This window comes from Clarias gariepinus, chromosome 14, assembly GCF_024256425.1.
Source record: "Clarias gariepinus isolate MV-2021 ecotype Netherlands chromosome 14, CGAR_prim_01v2, whole genome shotgun sequence".
Classification (NCBI taxonomy): Eukaryota; Metazoa; Chordata; class Actinopteri; order Siluriformes; family Clariidae; genus Clarias; species Clarias gariepinus.
The window spans coordinates 8,732,501-8,744,271 of NC_071113.1; positions in this window are offsets into that span (position 1 = coordinate 8,732,501).

Below are 11,771 nucleotides of genomic sequence, written 5' to 3' on the forward strand. Positions count from 1 at the left end.
GGCGAGTGATTTAGTCACGGTTTGTAACACGATGGAAGAATGGACTTCAATGTAAATTGCTGTAGATACCTTATCTTCTATCTCAATCATTCATGAATTGAACATCAGAGAGGGAACGTAAAGCTGAGCTAAAGAAAGTCCAACAAGGCTTCCAGAGGATAATTAGTAGCAAGAACACACTAACCAAACCTCACTCACACGGAAATTGACTTCAGATGCTTCAAATGATAGCACAAAGCTGTTTTTTTTGTGTGTTACTTTACCTAGACATCATGCTGACATCTCGATTGAGTGCATTTTTATTTTTTAAGTGTTGCTAGAAAGGATTGGACATGTATGGACATGGAAGGTAAGTTTCTATTAGTGCATGTAACATTGCTGTAAGTATTTTCACTTTGGTTATCAGCAGATGTGAGGAGATGTCATGTGTATTATCTCAATGAGGAAGATAACTTCATGCTGTTAAGAAAATACTGACTAGGTCAAGGCCTTAGAGTCAACTGATGATGATGGTGATGATGATGACGACGATAATGGCGATGAAGACTTAAACCTTCCATCCATTAGTGGAAAAGAAAAAAAAACACAATAGACTAGGAGGAGAGTTTTATTTTTGCAGCTACTGATTTAATGCACGACTTGTTTCATTTCTGTCACATTTGTAAGGTTTCATATGACTCACCCTTTATAATTTGTTATCATTTTGACAAATAAATGAGTCTCTGAGTCAAGTGCCCGCCCTTAGTCAATGCCAAAGTTTTACAAATGTCTATTTCTTTTTTTTTTGTTGTTTTACACATTCATCCTACCAAAGCTCATGCCATGTTGAGGTCGATGTTATTTGTTTGAACAAGTCAAAAGTGGTAAGGACAGCCAAGGGTATATATCCATGAAAACTGCAACATTTCCATGGTTTTGGTTCCAGAACAAATATGGGTTTTACAAATAGACTGTGTTTTATTCATGATGTAATAACTGCCAAGACTTGATTGCCAGAGTGTTTAAGTGTGTACACAATACAAAGTAAATGTCTTGGGGAAATAAAAGGGAACACTTAGTCCCAGTTTGACTTGAACGCTTCTCATATGTGTATGCATGGTTCGAGTCAAGTGTTCTCTTTATTATATAATATAGTGAAATATATATTTTATTTTTTATACCTATATATAAAAGTGGACATGCCACTTTTTGTTTAAATGTAAATAAAAGATGAGTAATAATTTTTCCCACAATGATGCCTCTTAGACGCCTGTGTCATTTCTAATTAAGCAAAAACTTGCTGGGTAACTGAAACAATGGATAATTAGATAATATATATATATATATATATATATAATTTATTATATATTATTATTATTTATATGTATATATATCATCTAATTATCCATTGTTGCAATGTTTCAGTGTATCTTTATTTAAGGTCTAATTCATGAATTTATAAATGCAAAAACATGACTAACATTTTGTCATTGCTGTCAGCGAGCTTTGCGTAATCTTAGCTAACTAGCTTTCCACCAGCCATAATTTACTATCAGCATAATAATAAAGAATTTGATTAAAGCAGGATTGACGCTGTATCTGTGGGTGAATTAAGGGACATCATGTTGAGTCATGTGGCAACCAGCGGTAGTCCTTCTCTTATCACCACCGTGCTGTGTTTAATCATATAAAGGTATCATCTCTCCCTATCCATCATTCACACAGCACAGTGTATAAAGTGTGGAAGAGACGTGCTTCATCTAATGCCCACCAAACAACACACAAATTCGAAAGCTATCACTGATTTTTGTGTGCCAGCTGCTGATTCCCAATTTCATGCAACAATACTTCAGGAAGTTGGCTTTGATGCTTGTCAAAGTGAGAAGCAGCATTGCTTCGTTCTGTCATTGTGCTCCGTGGGTCAGGGAGAGTTGAAAGCAGATAACATCCTGTATCTGCATGCACATTTCCCCGTCTCTTCTAGTAAAGAGACAATGTCATTCCGCAGGACCACTCAATTCACTGATGCCCGTTCTAAACAGCTATTCTGTCACAATCGTTTTCTCCAAGCTAAAGCCAATTTAGCCTTCTTCTCAATCGTTTCCTTTGTGCCCGGTTACAGTTTGCTGGGGCTTAATAGGGCCTGGTCGCTTCCCTTTGATCGAGGCTTTTCCTTCACCAGAACCCATAACACCCCCATTTGTTCTATACAAAAGCCCAACTTAGCCGACACAAAAGAGAGTTTGCACAGCATCTCATTTGCCTAAGTGATTGCATCCCCAGAAAAGAAGGCAGGAATCTTTGATCTTAGTCAGGTGTAAATGTGTCGGATTGAGTTGTCCTACAGGCCGCGCTGGAATAGTGTGAGGACCAGGCCGCGAAACAATGGCAGCTCTGATTCGAGCCATTACCCACACATTACTATCAGTGTGTTTGCTCATTTGCACAGTTGTTTAGGAGGCAAACAATATGTGTTATTAGGGAGGGGCAGGGAATTTGGGGGAAGGGCTCAAGACAGATGCCCCCAAGTCCGTAGGGTTTATCTACATCTGCCAACAAGGCCTGCAAGCAACCTCGAGGCCACTTCAAAAAGAGAGGCCGTGCTTTCACAAGGCTGGTTGCTATCTAAAAACAAACAGCATTTAGCACATTGGTGCCTGTTGGTAATGACAAGCAGAAAAGGCTGCTCAGATTAGACTTGAAAGGGGCGAGCGACCTTTTCACCATACTTCCTCTTGCACGGAAGACAACCATCAGTTCTGCCTTCCAAGAGAAGGGCCAACGTTTTTAGCAAGGTCTCACATTAAATATGAATGGAGTGGGTCCGGAGTGGAGCTTGAGGACGGAAGAGGGAGGGGAGTGGGAGAGGGGGTTGGGGTGGAGTTTTTTTTTCTCAACTGTGCTTGAAACAAATACCGTAAATAAGGTAAAAGGGAAGAAGGAGGGGTGGGTGTACATTACAGCACTTCAAAGGACCTCTATCAGCCTCCCCCTTCCATCTAAAACCCAAACCCTGCGCTTATGTTCTAGCTACTCACTAATGTGCAGAGTGAAACAGAGAGGCTGACTCAGAGCAACATCAGTCAGTTCAGCTAAGCACGCGTTAGCACCTTCTTCTCGAAATGAGGGTCGGAACAGATCCGCAGACAAGCGGAGGTGAACTTGCGCGACCCGGTCAGACCATATCAGCGAACATCCTGTTTAACAGCAGTGAGAGACTCACACGCTCACACAGAGGCACCAACGAAATCATAAAAACAAATCAAAGGCAACACAGATGTCCTTTAATGTTGCTGTAATATGCTGCTTTAAAGACTTTACACACCTCTGATCTGGCAGAGGCGCTCACGTATCGAGTGAACACCGTACTGTATGTTGATGGATGATGATTCAGCTGTTTAAAAATCGCTTATGCGGTCGACAGCGGCAGGCCGCCGAGCTGTTTTGATTCCCAGTCCTTTAAAATGACAGATGGTATCTATGACGACAACGCCATCCGTCACATTTGTTGTTGGTGGAAGACAATCTTTTTCACCTTTCCATCATACATTATCAGAGAGATTGTGGGTTTGTTGTTAAAACACCATGTTTCATTTCACGTGTCAGAAATGTGACATAAGGAAGATGGAGCGAGAAGATAATGATATGAGGAATCGCTTGTGTTCCTGCTTCATGTTTGCAGTAACGCCCTTAAAAACAAAACAAAAAAAAACTAACAACCAATTAGCCTTATTGTCGTGTATACTGTAGTTTTCTTTTCAATTTTCATGTTTTTTTTTCCATAAATGATCAAATGATCGTCTTGTGATATATTTAAAGGATTTACTGCCTTAATTATATTTAATCAAATATCTCTTGGTTAATGTGCATGTAAATAACGAGTGTTTAACGAGGAAATGTAGCTTGCAGAATTTCGTGGCTGAGTGTGCTGAAAAATTCATCATGTAACGACTTTCAATTTGCGATTTCGATGTCTCTGACTCAAAAGGCGCCACTTTACAAATGACATAATGATTGTATCTGAAGTATGCAGACTATTTATGTGTGGTATAATGAGGACGGACGTGGGCGGTGAGAAAACGGCACCTTTTAAGAATATCACCTATTCAGCACCTCGTTTCATGGCATTATTATAATAAACTAACACATATAATGGCCAGAAAGACCAGAGAAAAAACAGCCCTATTATTATATTCATCACTCAGATGCGAGAATTTTTACTTTGGGTAAGGGCTAATGGCAGCCATCGTGGATGCAAGCAATTAAATACCCCATGCCAGTAAAGTGGTTTTCAAATTGGTAATGGTGGTGTGAGTGAATGCAGTGGTTTGCTATGGTTTAGAAAACACGTCTAGACACTTTTCTAATATAGGCTCGACCCAAATCATATAAACACCATGTAAATGGAAACATTAATGTACCCAGCACGGTTCTAGGACCCAGTCAAGTCCCTGCCTAAAACTCGTATGAACTGCAGAGTTGAAATTTACACAAGTGCTTTGTTTTGCAAATATTTTTTGTTTGTTTGTTTATATATATATTAGACTTTTTACATGTTAGGCATGTAGAAGGTGTTCAAGTCAAACAGGGACTTGTAACAACTGACTCATGAATGAAGTTGTAAAACTGATTGACATTTACAGAGGACTTCAAGCACAGTACAGTGATGAGACTCTTGATAAGAGCAACAGTAAATATTCCAAGATAAAAATTTTATTTGTCACAAACATATGAAGTGGAATGCTTAAACGATGACCTCAAGATTAAAAAAAAAAAAAAAAGTTTCAGTGGGAAAATAGAAGAAATTACAAATTGGAAATATAAGAAATATGTAAATAAACTATAGATATAAAGGACTTTTAAATTTACATAATGTACAATCAATAAACATTATGAAAATAAAATACTGGAATAGAATAGTAGAATAAGAAATAGAAATATAAAAAAATATAAAAATAAAATGAAATATAGAAGAGTTAATGTAATATTGCATTAAAATCTAATATTTTAGATTCTGTTATTGTGATCTGTTATTCTGCACAATCAAAAGTCCCAAACATTTAAAACTCTTGGAATACTCTAGGAAGACGATTCATGCATTAAACCCAATCTGAGCTGTGGATTGAACATGAAGCTGTGGGGCAGAGTTGCGTGATGCTGCTCACAGAATATCTAATGATATATGCAAGAATGTATGATCACTTGTCTGATTGCGTGTAAGCAATGTCATCAAAAGCAAGTCTTGAGACAAAAGACTACATCTGTGGCGCTGGCTTTGACATACTCAGTGAAGACGATACGGAGGTACAGACTCCCAGAGAGCCGTACTTATCACAGCAAAACAGCCCTCTTCAAACCGCCCTAATCTCCTCTTCAAGCACAGGTGTTTCTCATCCAAACAAACCTGTTGACAAATAACAAACTTCAAATAGAGGATCTTCTCAGTTAAAAGCGAATTATGTGGATTCCAGATGAAGTTCAGGATTCAAGGAGCAGCTTGAAGCACATTTAACAGTCTGGCCAGACTAATCTCAACTGTTAGATAATAGGCTTACCTGGGTGAATTAGCAGATGTAGTACATTAGTACCAGCAATTAAAGGAGCAATTAAATCCAAACGCACTTTAAGTCTATGTCTAATGTTGTGGTCAAAGAGTTTACTCAGGATTAGTCTGATTTAACAATGATGGGTTAGTAAGAATATTTAATTAAACACTATACCTTTGTGAATTGTGGTATTATATTATAGACTTTTGCGAAAAAAAATAAAATAAAAACCTGTTGTTTAATCAAAGTGCTTTTTATTTTTTTCTGCATTATTTTATTACTTTAATCCAATATAAATATTGTCCATATGTCCAACATGTCCATAATGTTGGCAGGTATGCATTTGAGGGAATACTAATAATAAAAAATAAATAAAAATAAATAAATAAATAATAATAATAATATATTTTCCAACTGTTTGAATGGAGTGTTTTTATGTGACTAAAGAAAATAGGATTTTTAGATTGTGAATTTAGAGATTGAAAAATTCCTTCTTTCTCTCTTTAGCCGGGCTAAAAAACATACTGGAGTCATTTCTATAATTTGGTGTATATTACACATAAGTAAAAATGTACAAAACAAGGTTCTCGAACATATCCACTAGTTGCAGGGCTTTAAACAGTATACATTTTATTTAATTATTCATTTATGTGCCTGAATAATTACCTACACTACTGGGTAGCATAGACAATTTCCCATAAAGTTCATAAACCATAAGATAATGATTCCCGGCTGGCCACTTCTCTTTTTTATGAAAATTGTAAGCTTTTTAACCTCATATTTGAACGAATAATTGATTTAAAAAATGACAGAGATTCTGTAAACCATAAACCAGCTATGTTACCGTATATAACATAGCTGATGGTCAATTAATATACGCATATATTACCAATGAGTGATTATAGATAAAATATTTCAAGAAATGAGAGAACACTTACTACAGTGTGTTAAACATGTATGCCACAGAGAAGAATAAGATTTTGTCATTCAGGACACATTACAGGACAGAGTTCTTTTAAAAACTTGGTTGACAGACCTTTTAATTTAAAAAGATTATTAAAAATTAAAACAATAATAATTAATTGATATATTTAAATTATTTAAAGGAGAATTTACATTTTGTTATTGTTGTTTTTATTTTATTTTATTTTATTTTTTTTTTTGTATTTAGACTTAAAAGATAGTTGTCAACTGAATTTTTTTTATACCAAGAAACCCTTGTGCACAAGAGCAGACAGGGCAAAAATGATAAATTTGGCAACATTTAGGACAATTTTTAAGTTAGGTAAAGCATAGGATGCTCTCAATGTGTGAGAGAGAGAAAGAGAGAGATTATAACACACTTTATCCACTTAACAAGTAAAATATGATATTTTTGAAAAATAAAAAAATAAACATACTCATCATCAGCGTACATGGAACGTCCCCTGAATTATAGAATGACTCACTGTTAATTTTCTTTTAACACGTACTCAATCTTAAACATAAAACCCCACTAAACCTGTCTAATGGAAGAAAGGTTTTTAAACTTGTTTAAGACTGAATGCTGAGCCATGGCAGCAGGCTTCATCAGATCACAGAGCAGGCTGTTATGAGCTGAGTTTATAAAGAGCTTCAATCCCCTTAAGGTTTTCCATCACCAGTTCACCACACATTACTCATTCTTTGCAGAGCCAGTCCTAATCCTTCAGCACCATCATCACTTCATCAGCTGTCCTATATACGAGCCCCTGGGCCAGGACGACATGCGGCTCGAGAGCCGGTTAAAAATCCGATCAAGACGTTGGAGTATTTTTTTGAGTGGTAACAGAGCACGATGACTGAAACCACAAGTAGAGAATAGATGTGCTACAGGGCGGCGAACACAGACTGCAGTGCTTCCAGCAGCGTGTGGTCTCGGGCGTGTGCAGAACGAATGCAGGACAAGGAGTTTTGGACGGGGTTCATACGCAAGAGTCCTTTTAAAACAGTGAAACAAAACCACTTTCTTTACTGAGTCATTTGTTGTGGAATTTAAACAGATGTTTGATCTACAGTCATAATAATAATAATAATAATAATAATAATAATAACACTTTTAGGTACTTTTTAACAACTTGTTAAACCAAATTCGAGTGTTTTTCAGTACTTGTCAGTTTGCATGATTGACTGCTTCGTTTCGGCTGACAAAAACACGCGGCTAATTTCGAATTTCCAAACTGCCTGGCGCTATTTTCTTTAATGTACCTTATGTGAGAACTATAAATTATAACTACTCCACATTTTAGCATTTGCTGACTAAGCCACACACAACACACAAGCTCGGTGCCAGGTTTAGCCACATTGCTTTGCATTGGCATATGTTCAGCTCATGTCATTTTATTTGATGGCTAACTATTTACAAAAAAAAAAAAAAAAAAGTCATGGAGAATGTGAGTTGGATAATTATCTAAAAAATATACCTATAATTAAGTCTTTCTGCAGCTTTCCAGCCAAACATTACAAATATAAAGCATTTAATGATCATTCAATGGAAATAAACATGTAGACATCCAGGCATAAGAAAAAGGCAGGCGAAAAAGTGCAGACAGTGTAAAAAGCAATGAGGTAGGAAATGAAACACATTAGTCAGATCAGTTTTAGGCAGAGTGCATGCTACATGACGCTTTGAATCTTAGAATCGCTCCCTCTTGCTCACACTAAACAATTTGGGATCGGTTGCTTATTAGACGAACGCTTTAATGCACAATAGAGTACATGATCGCTCACAGTTCAGATGCGGCAAAATCGTGCGTCCTCTTGGATCATAAGTGATTATGGATAATCCCAAAATCGTCCTAATGGGAAAAAACTCGAGTGACTTGGTGAATTTGTTGCTATTTTTCTATAGAGGCATAAAAATATTTAGGGAGGAAGGATGCATTGCGGAGAACTGGCTAGTGTGTAATGTCAGTTCTGCATAGATTTATTTATATGTTTAGCACTTAGCAGTCTTATTCCCACCTCAGACTTTGTATGCATGGAGTTTGCATGTGAGTTTGGTGGGTTTCCTCTACGCGCTCTGGTTTTCTCCCGCAGTCCAAAGGCATGCAGAATAGAATAATTGGTGCTTCCAAATTGTCCACTGTGTGTGTGTGTGTGTGTGTTGCTATAGATTGGCACTCTATCCAGGATGTACCCCACCTCGTGCCCTATGTCTCCTGGGATAGGCTTCAGGCCCCCTGCAACCCGCTATATACACATCATTAGACAGAGTGTCACTTTATCATTTGGTCATGTTGGAAAATGGTGTCCTTAGTACTGTAGTCATTAATCCCTGCTGGTTTCAAAATTATTGGCACCTTCACACATGCCAGCATTGAGAAAACCTTGAGAAAATTTCATTACTGGACCGTGGACCGCTACATGACCTATCACCATGGTAGTGAAACCTGGGGTGAGGTGGAATCCCATAATTAGACAGTGAGGATAAAACTGTTGGCTTTATGCATGTGGGAGAATAATGGCGCTGGTGAACCGTCTCGCTGAAATTTCAGCTATGCCTAGTACAGTAGTGCAGGAATGCTGTAAAACCACAAAACATCTGATATCCCTGTTAGACTCTGCTTGTAGCGGTTAAAGAGACAACTCCGGTGACTCACTCACTCTAGTCTGCTTTACTGCTGTGACGGATAACAAAGGAAGCATGCCTGATAGCTGAACCAATCTGTAATACTTAAAAGACGGCTACGGGATGATAATGGACGGTTCCAAAAGCAGGGTTCCCGACTCGCTGACCACAACTTTAATGATAATTGATATCAGATGTCCTGTGCTGTCTTTCCAGAGATGGAAGATTAAGGAGGAAATCCAGAAATATCTGTGTCCTGTCCGTTGAGCCCTTAGCCTAACTTCCGCGTCTGGGTATTTAGCTCATTTGTAGGCCTCTTGTGCCTTGAATGATAAAGGCACCAAGATAAACGGAGGATTATAGTGTGTGGACCAGGCATTAATGAAATGTCAGAGGGATTAGCGGTGACGTAGAGTCCAGCGTTTAAGCGAGGTGTGGCCTCGCTTTAATCCTCCCTGAGTAGCAGTCTCGTTCTTCCTGGCTCCATTCCAGTTGCTGCTTGATTACTTATGGCTTCAGGAGAAGGATCTTTTGATGTAGCAAGGTTCAGATCTAATCATTAAGTGAAATAATGCGGGAAGATACTGTATGTAGGGATCAGGAAGCTGCTACTGAGCTGAAATACAAATATCTCATTTAACCGAGCTAAATAGAAAAGTGAAAAGGGCAGCAAAGATTCCACTCACGCCAAGCTTATTGGTCAGGGGGACAGGGTCAAGTTGAGCCTGACTGGGCTAGGAGGCAAGCCGGAGCCGGTCGGTGTTCAGGGGCAGACCTGCTGGCACCAGATCAGGGAGAGTCTACCAGTGGCGATGTTAGATGACAGAGCCTGTCATTAGAAGCACAGATACTAGATCAGAGCACGATTAATCACTGCCCAGCCCAGACATGCACCATCGACCTGGCTCTTTCTAGGTCCTTCTCTCGACCTGACGTCGCCCATGATCAGGAAGTCTCCGTCAACCCCATTCCACTGTCTTCTGGCTTGTAATCTTCTTCTCTCAAACAAATAAAGGAACATTCCTGGGATTCAACCTGAATTCCTAGGATCAGAATTGTTTGGGGGCGAGGGAAGGATTGCTTACATGATTTTTCATTCAAACGTCATGGAAACTCTTGTTAAGTCATGCCGATCAACAATCAACCCTTTCCAAAAATGGACAAATAGAACAATATGCCTTATGGTGACTTCTGGACACATGGTAATTTACAATCATTAGTCCCGGGGCAAACATCCAAAACAAAACAGAACAGTTATGCAAGCAATAAGTGACAGCATGCAGTCGAAATTCTTTCCCGTAAGACGCGTGAGTGTGCATGTGGACGGTAATGACAAGGTTCCGCGCTGCAGATATGCGAGCCGGGCTGTGGAGCAACGGCGGGAGTCTCTTGTCAGCGGCGTCACGACTCCTCAGGCCATCCATGCAATTTCTGTTATTACAAGGCTATGAGGTGCATCCACGGAGCTCTGCAGAATAAGCAAGTCCATTTGATTAGACAACAACAATGAGAAGCCGGTCTGGAAAATAGTTCGAGAAAATAAAAAGGAGGCCTCGGGGCAACTTGAGGCCTGAATAATGAATGATACATCAAAGGCCGAGCTAAATTGCTGGTTCATTAGTGGAGACACCAGCTTTCAAAATTGCATGATTTCTTCGCGAAGACAAAAACAGAGATGGAGACAGACAGGGAGGCACAGGGATGAGAACAAAGGAGCATCAGCAACCGAATATTTCTCCAGCCATCTGCACATTCGCAAATATTGCTATGACCTTAACAAAAAACATTAATTAAGAGTTGATACAGTGTAAACACAATAAATACTCTGAACTTAATTGAGTCCTTTTCATATTCCTAGTACCCTTATGTGTCTGGTTTCTTGCTAAACGCAAGGGGAATGCCTATTTGATCTGCATCTCTCTCTCTCTCTCTCATCAACAGAGCTTAAGGAATGACAAAAGGCACTGTATAATCAACTGGACTTAAAACATACTGTATGACACCAAAGTCTCGAAAACAAGTGTGGATTTAAATGCAAAGTAGTTAATAAAAACGATGGGTTTTGAAATCTGGACAGGGCCACAGCGCCATAAAAATCCACTCCAGGCATTTACATTAATGCACTTGTCAGCAATCCTCTTGACTCTAAGGGCATGTCTCAGGACTACTTGTCTGTGACAAAAACCAGAGAAGGACAGCAGAGGCTCTTTCTCCAGAGGCTTGTTCATCAACTGGATCAACAAGATGACAAGGAGAGGAAGGCAGTGGCCTCTCTTTCCACTCAGATCCTGAGCCCCTGAGTGCTTCCATGCACACAAACCATCTATCACTCAAAGTTCAGGCCTTTGTAACCCCGATTTTATGCCGAACAAGAGTGAAGACTTCCTTGATTAAATGGCGAGTGTGTAGGCCAGCCCTAGGCTTTCCTGATTAAAAATAATGACTTAGGCAGGATAAATTGCTCAAGGGCAATAGATCCTTTTATTTTTACTTTTTAGATATTTTTGAAAGCAATTGAGCTTTATGTTTGAAAATGTACAAATTATGTTCATTTACCAATGAAATATGTAGTGATGGATAATTATTAGATATGATATAATTCAGTAAGATTTATATCCTGTTAGTGGAGTCATGATTAGGGATGTATTTAGTGAGAT